The 10,966-nt window shown below is 41.8% G+C and overlaps 1 pseudogene; it reads left to right on the top strand.

The window, feature by feature from the left end:
* Positions 1–1,901: 1,901 nt before the first annotated feature.
* On the top strand, positions 1,902–7,886 carry LOC100977304 (acidic mammalian chitinase-like; annotated as a pseudogene).
* The last annotated feature ends 3,080 nt before the right edge of the window (positions 7,887–10,966 follow it).

The following is a 10,966-nucleotide window of genomic DNA, read 5'->3' as shown; positions in this document are numbered from 1 at the left end:
CAAATGAACAATGGAAAGAATTTGAACCTCAATGGTAGACAGAATTTGAACTCCAATATGTGTGGCTTTTACCACTGGTTCCACATTTCTTCCCTACCAATGGTTCAAAAAGAAGTAGTGAGTTTTCCGAATGGTACAAACAAAATACCAGAGAAGTAGAGGTGAGGAAGGTAGTCACTTCCAGGTGTGATGACTGGGGAAGGGGTCATGGGGGAAAGCCACTGAGGTGGGCCTTTAATGGAGTGGGAGGTGAGTACAGGAGGACAATATTCTATATTCTAGACAGAGGGAATGGCCTCAGCAGGAGGGTGAAGATGAGACCATTTTTGAGTGTGGAGAACAGTATAACTTAATATGCAAGATTTAAATTGAGAGGCTAGCAGAAGGCAAGGCGGAAAGTGAAAAGAGCCAGGCACATTCCTCAGCCCCGGGCTCAAAACAAACAAGCCCAGTACAAACACATCCCATCCTCCCATCCCACCACATATCACCATATATCTCTTAAACTTCCCCTGGGCTCAAAACAAACAAGCCCAGTACAAACACCACCAGGAAAGTCTCCGATAAGGGGACAGATGAGGGGACAGCCGTTCAAAGTTTTACTGAAAGAGCGGGAACCAAAAGAATTCCTTTGTTCCCCTGTAACTTTCAGGCTATAAAAAAGCAAACACTCGCATTGTTCGGGGCCCTCTTGTATGCGGTGGAATGGAGGGACCAGGTTCGAACTTGTAGTAAAGATCCTTGCCACTTGGCTTTGACTCTGGACTCTGGTGGTCTTCTTTGGGGAACAAACGGTCTGGGCATAACAAAAGTTAAATTGAGGCAAGATTGCGGAGTTGATGACAGGCGAAGGAGAAAGAACTCTATGAGGCAATAAGGAGCTGTTAAACTCTGCCCCCCAACTCCAGGGATTTGGAGCCATATACAGAAAAGATCTAGAAGAAAAAGAAGGGAGCTACAGTGCACTATCACAGTGCTGAACTCTGACAGAAGTGGCGGCGGGGAATGGAATTGATGATTCCAAGGAGAAGGGGAACTCTAAGACCAAAGAGAAGAGGACTATAGATTTCAGTGACCAATGGGTTTTGGAGAGTAGAAGAAATGTATGAATCACAAAAACTATAGTGGTGAGAGCCTGGGTGATCAAGAGAACTTTGGAACCACACACGGAAATGTGGGCAACAGGAAGAGGTGCTGGCTTAGGGGAAAGAACCACCTGGAAACTGTCAGCCACACAGGGTCTGTGGTCAGGTATGTTACACCGGGGGCCCTGGGGCAGGCTGAATCCGAGGAAGTATCACAAAGGAAAGGAGCCTCCTGAGAAGAGAAGAACCAAGTGAAGGCCACTTCAGGGGTAGAGGGCTGGGAAAGGGTAGGAGAAATAGGAGTAGAAAAATCAACAGAAGGAAAAGAGGTAATGAATTTGGGGTCAAAAAGACAGAGTAGGTAATGACCCTCTATAGCCTTTGCTTAAGGAGGAAACTTTGTTCTTACAATGAGTGAATGAATGACTGCAAAGAATAAATGAATGCAAAGTTACTCAATGCTTCCATCTGACAAAGAGTGCCTGAAATAGCCAATCAGTTGCTTCACTATCCAAATGGAGAATATAGCCCACTATACATAAGCCATTTTGAATTATATAAGCTACTCCATAATGGAGCTTATTAGTGTGGTTCCTGGGCTTGAGCCCAATCTTTTCTTCTTGTGAAATGAAATCAAGATAGTATTGTTTCCCTGTCGATAATGGGTTCTTAAATGGGCTTGAGCTTTGTGAGCACTGCCAATATCAACACTTACTTTAGAGGCAATCTTGATAAAGGAGAATCTGATAAGGCACAAGAGAGGGCAAAGAGGGTATAAATGGCAGGTTGGATGAGGGACACTACCACTGAGGCAACATGGCCAAGCTCACCCTCCTCACTGGTAAGAGATCGTCTCATCTCTGTACCTCTGAATGACTCTCTCCATCTTGTTTTTCTGCCCCTTTAAAACTCTTTTACCTTCAAATTTAAACCAGATCAACTGAGATTTTTGCTTTTGGCAAAAGTATGGGGATGTACTGAACAGGGGGACAGCCCCAAATTGCCTGGTGATAGGTTTCTCACTGCCCTGCTGTCCCCCTCCCTTCACCAAGCCTCAAAGGCTCATGGCACTTTAATGGTCTTTTGAATGGAAATAGAGGGGAGTGAGTTTCCAGGACAAATCCAAAGGCTTTGCCAGCCTCAGTAGGTTGGTCATCTACAGAGGATCTTAAGAGAATGAAAAATAGAAAAAGCTTCCTACTGCTTAAGTGAGGTGACTAATGTATAAAGGCTACTCTACTCACATTCCTCCAGTTCATTATTCTCTCTGTTGCTTTAAGGTCTGCTCCTTGTGCTGACAGCTGAAATAGGTAGGTATATTTCTTGGGATGAACCACTATATTGTTCCTCTTTTCTTATTCATAATTTGGAAACTCAGTACGGCCCTGTGTCCTTCCACATCAGACAAAGAATATTAACTACTCTCTAGAGAGTTTGAAATTCCCTAACCAAGTTTAAAGGATTGATACCATTGGCCTAAAAATCCCAAAGCAGAAACCAACTAGATGGCAGTCTTAAAGAATACGTGTTAACAATAAAAACTAATGTGGTGAGGCAGCTACACAGTGTCCTCTGCTCTTAAAACATTTTAAAATCTGTCATCTTACTGAGTTTTAAAACAACTCTTCTTTGAGAGGTGTACAGGAAAGGCATTACCACTCCGTCTCACAGACCAGTTAACCAGGGCAGAGATAAGACATATGACCTGACCCAGGTAATACAGAGAGTTCATGGCAGAATCTGAACCAGTAGCCAGGGCCCTTGTCTCTTGGGGGAAGACTCATTTCCCCCTGGGTGGAATTACTCAGGGAGATATCTAAAAGGGCTAAATAGGCTTATACTATCATCCTTTCTGTGTCTCAGTTTCCAAATGGGTTAAAATGAGAAAATAATAATACCTCTATCAAAGGGTTTTGGTGAGGATTCATGAGTAAATATAAGTAAATTTCTCAGAGCAATGCTTGGTACCTAAGCTGCCACATAAGGGAGCTAGAATACATCTAAATCATAGTTCATTAAGCTTTAAAATTCTATTTCAGCTAAAGGCACTGGTTTCTAAGGTTATTTAATTCTCTCTTGGAGGAACAGAGCTATCTCTAAGAGATATCTTCAGCCCCGAATTGCCTGCTCATTATTGCCTGCAAATTATATAATTATAGGTTTGCTGCAACATAAAGTTCTTACATCGACTTTTCCCCTTTCCTTTGAGACTTCAAATAGGGAAATCATTTGGAAATCTGTGGTTTTTAAAGAAATCTGTGACTCACTAGGGAGCTTGTCTCTCACCTTCTTTCTCTGGGTAACAGCCTCTGCCTACCAGCTGACATGTTACTTCACCAACTGGGCCCAGAACCAGCCAGGCCTGGGATGCTTCAAGCCTGACGACATCGACCCCTGCCTCGTACCCACTTGATCTACGCCTTTGCTGGGATGCAGAACAACGAGATCACCACCATTGAATGGGATGACGTGACTCTCTACCAAGCTTTCAATGGCCTGAAAAACAAGTAAATGACGGAAAACCTGAGTTTCAAATCTTTTAACCTTTAAGGACAGTTTAAACAAGATCTTCCACAGCAGACTTCAGGCTGAAATTCCAAACAGGCCAACAAGCAGGTAAATTCAGCTTTCTTATTATTTCAAGTGCAAGAATGACTCTAATTTTAAGGGGAATGGCTGGCTCACAGAAGCTAGCTGCCAACTAAAGCCCAGCTCAGCTGCCAAGGAAAGCTTATAAGTCCAACTACTGGTGGACTCAGTTGAGAACAATCTTCCACTTAGAAGCAATCCAAAGCTGGCATTGATAAAGCATTCAGTCTCCTTGGTCAGGAGATTCACTCCTAGGGAAATAATTGGAACTGTGGAGACATTGGGGTGCAGCAAACCAACATGGCACATGTATACCTATGTAACAAAACTGCACGTTGTGCACATGTACCCTGGAACTTAAAGTATATTAAAAAAAAAAAAACTGTGGAGACATTGAAACATACCAATCATAGTCACCTACTCCAACATTCATAAGTAGGAAATACAGATAAGAACAAAGATAAACCAGGATGAGAGGCTGCATGACACTTTCCTGGCTTCTTGCTCACTATTGCAGCTAAATGTTGAAATGGCTTCCCTTTCTTTTCATTTGTTCTGGTAAAATACTTTGTTTCTTTTCCCTCAGAAATAGTCAACTGAAAACTCTCTTGGCTATTGGTGGCTGGAACTTTGGCACTGCTCTGTAAGTTCTTTTTGGAGATGACTTCCTAAGTTGATTTTACTCCAAGGTGTTGGGACCACCAAGGTCTCACCCTGCCTTCCTTGGGTCTCCCTCAGTTTCACTGCCATGGTTTCCACTCCTGAGAACCACCAGACTTTCATCAACTTAGTCATCAAATTCCTGTGCCAGTATGAGTTTGACGGGCTGGACTTTGACTGGGAGTACCCTGGCTCTCGTGGGAGCCCTCCTCAGGACAAGCATCTCTTCAGTGTCCTGGTGCAGATGAGCTAAGTTCCAGATCATTTTCACTGGAAAGCATACACCCATCTCATATGAAAGATCACTGGGACCTTAAACCTAGTTTCCTAGAATTTTATTTGGGGTGAAGGACCTGAAAATCCTATTCCAGTAAGGATGCTGAGGAATGAATGGAAGGATGGAAGAGGTTAATTTAATTCAGTGTCATGAACCTCATGAAAGTAAACTTAAAGTTACTATTCACAGACTTTCTCCTGCTCCTGTACAGGAAATGGGTGAAGCTTTTGAGCAGGAGGCCAAGCACATTAATAAGCCCAGGCTGATGGTCACTGCTGCAGTAGCTGCTGGCATCTCCAATATCCAGTCTGGCTATGAGATCCCCCAACTGTCACAGTGAGTGATGTGCCTTATCTTCAAACCCCTGGAGGTATCACTCGGGCAGACTAGACTTGTCTTTGGTCTGTCTTGCTATTCAGGGACCTTGTTTAGGAGGCTATGGAAGTGGTGCCTTGTGCCTGCACAGGTATGGGAAATGACCATCAGAATGATTTTAAATCCTCTACCCCAACTCAGGTACCCGGACTACATCCATGTCATGACCTACGACCTCCATGGCTCCTGGGAGGGCTACACTGGAGAGAACAGCCCGCTCTACAAATACCCGACTGACATTAGCAGCAATGCCTACCTCAATGTGGTGAGTCCCTGTACAGATGCAAGAGCAGACCAGAGATGATGATGAAAATCACATAGAGATTCAGGCACAAAAGGCATCATAAGTTTAGTGGTTTTCTCAAATGGGAAATTAGGCTGCCATAATTAATTAAATATTCCCATTTACTAAAAAACTTGCCTATTTATTAACACCATACTGATAATTTTACCTAATATGAAAGAAGATTAATAACAAGTGCATTGTTTTTTAATAAAAGAAAATGATATGCCACTGCTCCTATTTCAATAAATTATAAAAGGCTTTTTCCACCTTCCCCCTTTTGCTGTTTCCCTTTTGCCTTACCCATTTTCTACTGTTCTAATCCCTTGCCTATGTATATCATATAGAATTTTGGCCATTAACTAATGAATCATACCAGGAATATCATTTTAAAATCTCTGCTCCTCTATCATATATTTTTTATCCAAAGGGTATATGTAAAGCCTGCATGTTATTAAAAGAATTTAGTTGAGAATGAGACCTATCACTTTAACAGATATATGTCAGTGATGCTCTAAAATATGTTGCAAGTACTTTGTACAGTGGGCACAACCAAACCAAAAAAAGTTTAGCTAATAATTAATCACTAGGCCATCAGCTGTGGGTGAGAACTCTAGCTAACCCACTGCCATTGCAGGATTATGTCATGAACTACTGGAAGGACAACGGGGCCCCAGCTGAGAAGCTCATGTTGGATTCCCAGCCTATGGACACTCCTTCCTTCTGAGCAACCCCACCAACCATGGAATTGATGCTCCTACCACTGGTCCTGGCCCTGCTGGACCCTATACCAGGCAGTCTGGGTTCTGGGCCTACTATGAGGTATACACTCAGAAATGTTAGAGGAAATGTGGCTTTCTCTTGGTCCATGTAGCTAATAATATGAGCAATATTCAACAGTTCTTGGATTGGAGCTGAAAGTGGATGTTTGTGGCTATCTAGAAGGGAGGCAAGATAAACCCCCCTGTTGCACCACTTTAATTGGGCCCTCACTAGGTTCCTTTGAGGCTAGATTCCAAACACAGAGAGTGTAGGAAAGCAGGCTACCATTAGTGAGAGTATATCAATCTGTAGACACTTCTGACTGCCAGGGCATTCCTTGATTTAAGAGTTTCTCCCCAAATTGAAAATAAATTACTCAAAAGGAGTAAACAAACAGAATCCCAAATAACTAAGAAATTTGCTGGTAAAGCCATAGACCTTCATTTTCAAGGAGTTTTTATGCAACACTCCTCTACTTCCCCTTCCCCATGTCCTTTTACCTCTGCCACCACAAGGACACTGCCTACCTCTTGACCTGTACCTTATATTCTGTTAGATCTGTACCTTCCTGAAGAATGGAGCTACTGAAGTATGGGAGGCTTCTGAGGATGTTCCCTATGCCTACAAAGGAAATGAGTGGCTTGAATACGATAACACCAAGAGTTTCCAAATCAAGGTAGACTGTGTTCTATGGGTTGTTGTTGCCTGTGAGCATGTTCCCATTATAGCCCTGGAGCCACAGCTCAGCCTTGGTGTCTGTACATAACTGACTTCCTTTCTAATTACCACAGGCAGATTGGCTAAAGAAGAACAACTTTGGAGGTGCCATGGTCTGGGCCATTGACCTGGATGATTTCACAGGCACTTTCTGCAACCAAGGAAAATTCCCTCTGATCACCACCCTGAAGGACGCTCTGGGCCTGCAGAGTACAAGTGAGTTAGGGAGTGAGAAGGGACACTAAGCCTCAGACTTAAGAGAAATTCCAAAGGTTCCTTGGAAGTCATGGAGCTGTTGCACAAGTAATTGTCTGACATTGTCCATTCCTATCTGGTAACAATTGATTAATGTTGGGAAGAACAAACAGGGCTCTTCACCATTTTTTCCTTCCTTCATTCATTTCACAAGAAATTTATTGAACATCTATTACATATACAGTGCTCTGTAGGTACCACAGGTGATCTAAATGCATAAATATCCATATCTACTCTATGGAAATTTACAATCTAGTGAGAGAAATTGGATTTACAAAAACTGCAAAGCTAGACTACAATACAGAAGATATTATGTGATACTGTGCCCCCTAAAAGAATAAGTAACCTTCTTGTGAGTTCATGATAATGAAAAATTTCAATCAGTAAGATGTAAGGAGGAAAAAAATGCACTGTGACTTGAAGGATGAGGAAGGAGTTGGTAAGCAAAGGGGTGAGTGGAGCAGGAAGAATATATCAGATCAGAAGACTGAAATATGAGGAGACATAGAAGGAGGAGCCAAGAACAAAATCCAGGGTACTAGCTCTCACACATCAAGTATCACTGGCTAAAAGCAAGGAGGTTCAGGATTTGTTTTATTTTTTCTTCTCGGGTTGCAAAGCTCCAGCCCAACCCATTGCTCCCATTGCCGAGGCAAACATCACACGCGGTGTCAGCCACAGTGGTAGCTCTGGGGGCCGCTCTGGCAGGAGCTCTGGGGGCAGCCCCAGAGGTAGTGGATTCTGTGCCGACAGGGCCAGTGGCCTGTACCCTGACCCCACTGACAAGAATGCCTTCTACAATTGTGTGAATGGAAAGACTTTCACTCAGTACTGCCAGCCTGGCGGTGTCTTCGATACCTTCTGCTCCTGCTGCAGCTGGTGATAACATTTTTCAGATATCACCTCACCCAGCCTCAGAAGTTGTTGTGCAATAAAAGGTTGAGCATTACTGTACAATTGCTTCTGCTTCTTTACTGTAGGATCTTAGATGTAATTGATCCCTATTTCCCAATGATATACAGTTGCTCCACCAGCCCCCAAGCCTGCAGCAGGCACTGCTATTCCTGGATGTTGGGTAGCGGAAGCAGGGGGATTAAAGGAAAATACATGGTCCCTTCATTCTCAAAACATGTATTCAGATGAAGGCTGGGGAGCCCAAGAATGTAAGACTCAGATAACAATGACCCATAAACAAATGTCATTTTAAAATGATTGATTTGCCCTTTTTGCTGAGAATGAACAATTAGGAGGCTATTGCAGTGACTCAGGGGAGAGGGGCAGGCTCAGAACAAAGTAGTAGCAGTAGAAGTGGTCAGAGGTGATTGAATTTCAGCTGTATTCTTAAGATTTGTTAAGCTAGCAGGTTTCTTTATGGGTTGTATGTAGAACGTGGGAGACAAAAAGGGGAGCCAAGGATAATTTCAACATTTTGGCTTAAGAAATTGCAAATATGAAATTATCATCAACTGAAATGGAGAAAGCTAAAAGTAGAGTAGATTATGAAGGAAGAGCAGAAGTTCAACTTTGGACATGTTGAATTTAAGATTGTTATTGGGTTTCTAATTGGAGATGTGGAGTAGATAGTTGGACATAACATTTTTAGAGGTAGTTGGTATTTATAGTTGGACATAACACTTTTAGAGGTAGTTGGTATTTAAAGTCAATAGATTAGATGAGATCATTAAGGGAGACAGAGAAAGGAAAGCGTTCAAGGACTAAGCCCTGAGCATTTCAGCATTCAGAGGGAGGCTGGAGAGAAGAGTAGGAACAAGTAATGAAGACCAAAAAAGGAGGGCTAAGTGAGGTAGAAGGAAAACCAAGTGTCAAGTATCCTGAAAGCCAAGGAAAGAAACACATTAAGGAGGAGAAAGTGATCAAGTTTGTCAAATACTACTTAGGTCAGGTCAGATGAAGTCTGAGAATTGACCATTATGTTTAACAACCTGTAGATCATTGACAAACTTGACAGAAGTGGGGTTGGTAAACATCTTGGTGGCAAATGCCTGAGTGCAGTAGGTTTCAGAGAGAATGGAAAGGTAAGAATTGAAGACAGTAAGGATACAAAAACCTGTCTTATATGTGTTAAAGGGAAGCAAAAAATGGGATTAAGAATAAAAGATTATGGAAAACAGAAGCTGAATTTATGTTTTCAAACCCACATTTACTTATTTAGAGATATGGGAGACAAAAATCTAACATTCTTTCCATACCTCTCACTTTCTTATTTTTATTATTATTTTCACAGAGTCAAAAAATTTTTTTAACTTAAAAAAAATTTTTTTTGAGACAAGGTCTCATTCTGTTCCCCACGCTGGAGTACAAAGGCACGAACATGGCTCAGTGCACCCTCGACCTCCTGGACTCAAGCAATTCTCTAGCCTCAGCCTCCTAAAGTGCTGGGATTACAGGCATGAGCCACCACATCCAGCCCCAAATTTTTAATATCACTTTGTTTTATAACAGAACTGAAGTCCTATATTTAAATCAATGCAATATTCATCCCCTCTACTTACACTACAGCTTATCCAATATTCATTTCTTTAATTATCTTGTTGTTTGTTTTGTTTTTGTTTGCCAAGAAGGACTTGGAGTATCTTCCATTTTCTTGCATGTATGAAAATGCCTGACTGTTGCCTTTATACTTGATTGGTAACTTTTTGGACATAGATATTGGCTCACTCTTTTACTCAAAATTTTGTAAATATTACTGCTTTTTATTCTGACATTGAATATTGAGCTAGTTTTTTTCCTATGGCTCTTTCATTTACTTTTTCAGGTTTGGATGTTTTGTAGTTGAATAGTTTTTTCAAGTAGTTCTGTGGCTGCCCCAGGCCTTAAGTTCTTTTATATGTGAGAATATCTGCCTGTCTCCTCTGTTCTTGAAAAGTATACTTCAAGAATATTATACTTGGTAGAGTATAATACGATAGGCTTGTACTTTCTTTTCCTCAGAACTCTTCAGGTGTAGACAAAACTTCTTAACATTATTTCAAATCATCTCTGCCTTACCTTTTAATTCCAGTTGAAGCTACAGCCACCAATTCTGCATAAGCCTTAATGGTCTTCATGGCGTTATGGAATCTTACCTCAGATCTGTGTTGTGTACTTCTTGCTACCCTTCCTAGGGCTTCTGAGATACAGGTTTCCACTCAAGCAGGTACAATCTAGACATGCAGAGGGGTTACTGTCACTTACAAAGATCAGGGAAACGTAATGTTTCCAGCTTTCCTCCCCTGATGTTCTAGAAGTGCATTTTGTAAGACTTCTAACACCGTTCCAAAGGGATGGAGCATTTAGTTGTTTCTACCAGTGGCTAATATGATAAAAGCATGATTTTATTGGGCCTCCCTTCTTCCCTGTTTCACTCCCCTGTCTCTTACTTATTCCTTGCATTCCACTCCCAAATTACTCTCACATGAGCTACTTCCAGGTGAACTTAGCCTTAGATAGTAGGCATTGCTCCACTGTGTCCTGGCATTGAATATTGTTGTAGGGATGTTTGAAGACAGTGGATAATCACTACCCTTTCTTTAATCCACACTTTTAAAGTTATTTGATTTTTTTCCTGTGAGTGCCTGAAGAATTCATGATTTATTCTTGAAGTTCAATAACTTAACAAGGTTATGCCTTGATTATGATGGTTTTTGTCAATTTCTCCTATAAAACAGTTGAGAGGTAAGATTTAACTTGCCTGAGTTAACAGACCTGCAGGCGGCCTCCTGGAAAAGAAAGTTGGCCTGTTGCCTCTGGAAACCAGCTATAATCTATAGCCTAGGTCCTAATGCAATCCATCCTGGCAGAGAGCTGACCATGGTGAATGAGAACTTCAGCCAAGTTTACACCAAGCAGTTGTGCATAATCACGGGGTTGGATTACACCAGAAGAAAGCCAAGTGTTCTCCCAACAGATGAATGCTAAGGTAGTAGATAAGACTGAAAGCCAAGGTTCTGCTATATCATACTG

Source organism: Pan paniscus, chromosome 1 (genome assembly GCF_029289425.2).
Source record: "Pan paniscus chromosome 1, NHGRI_mPanPan1-v2.0_pri, whole genome shotgun sequence".
NCBI lineage: Eukaryota > Metazoa > Chordata > Mammalia > Primates > Hominidae > Pan > Pan paniscus.
This window is presented reverse-complemented; position numbering and strand designations above follow the sequence as displayed.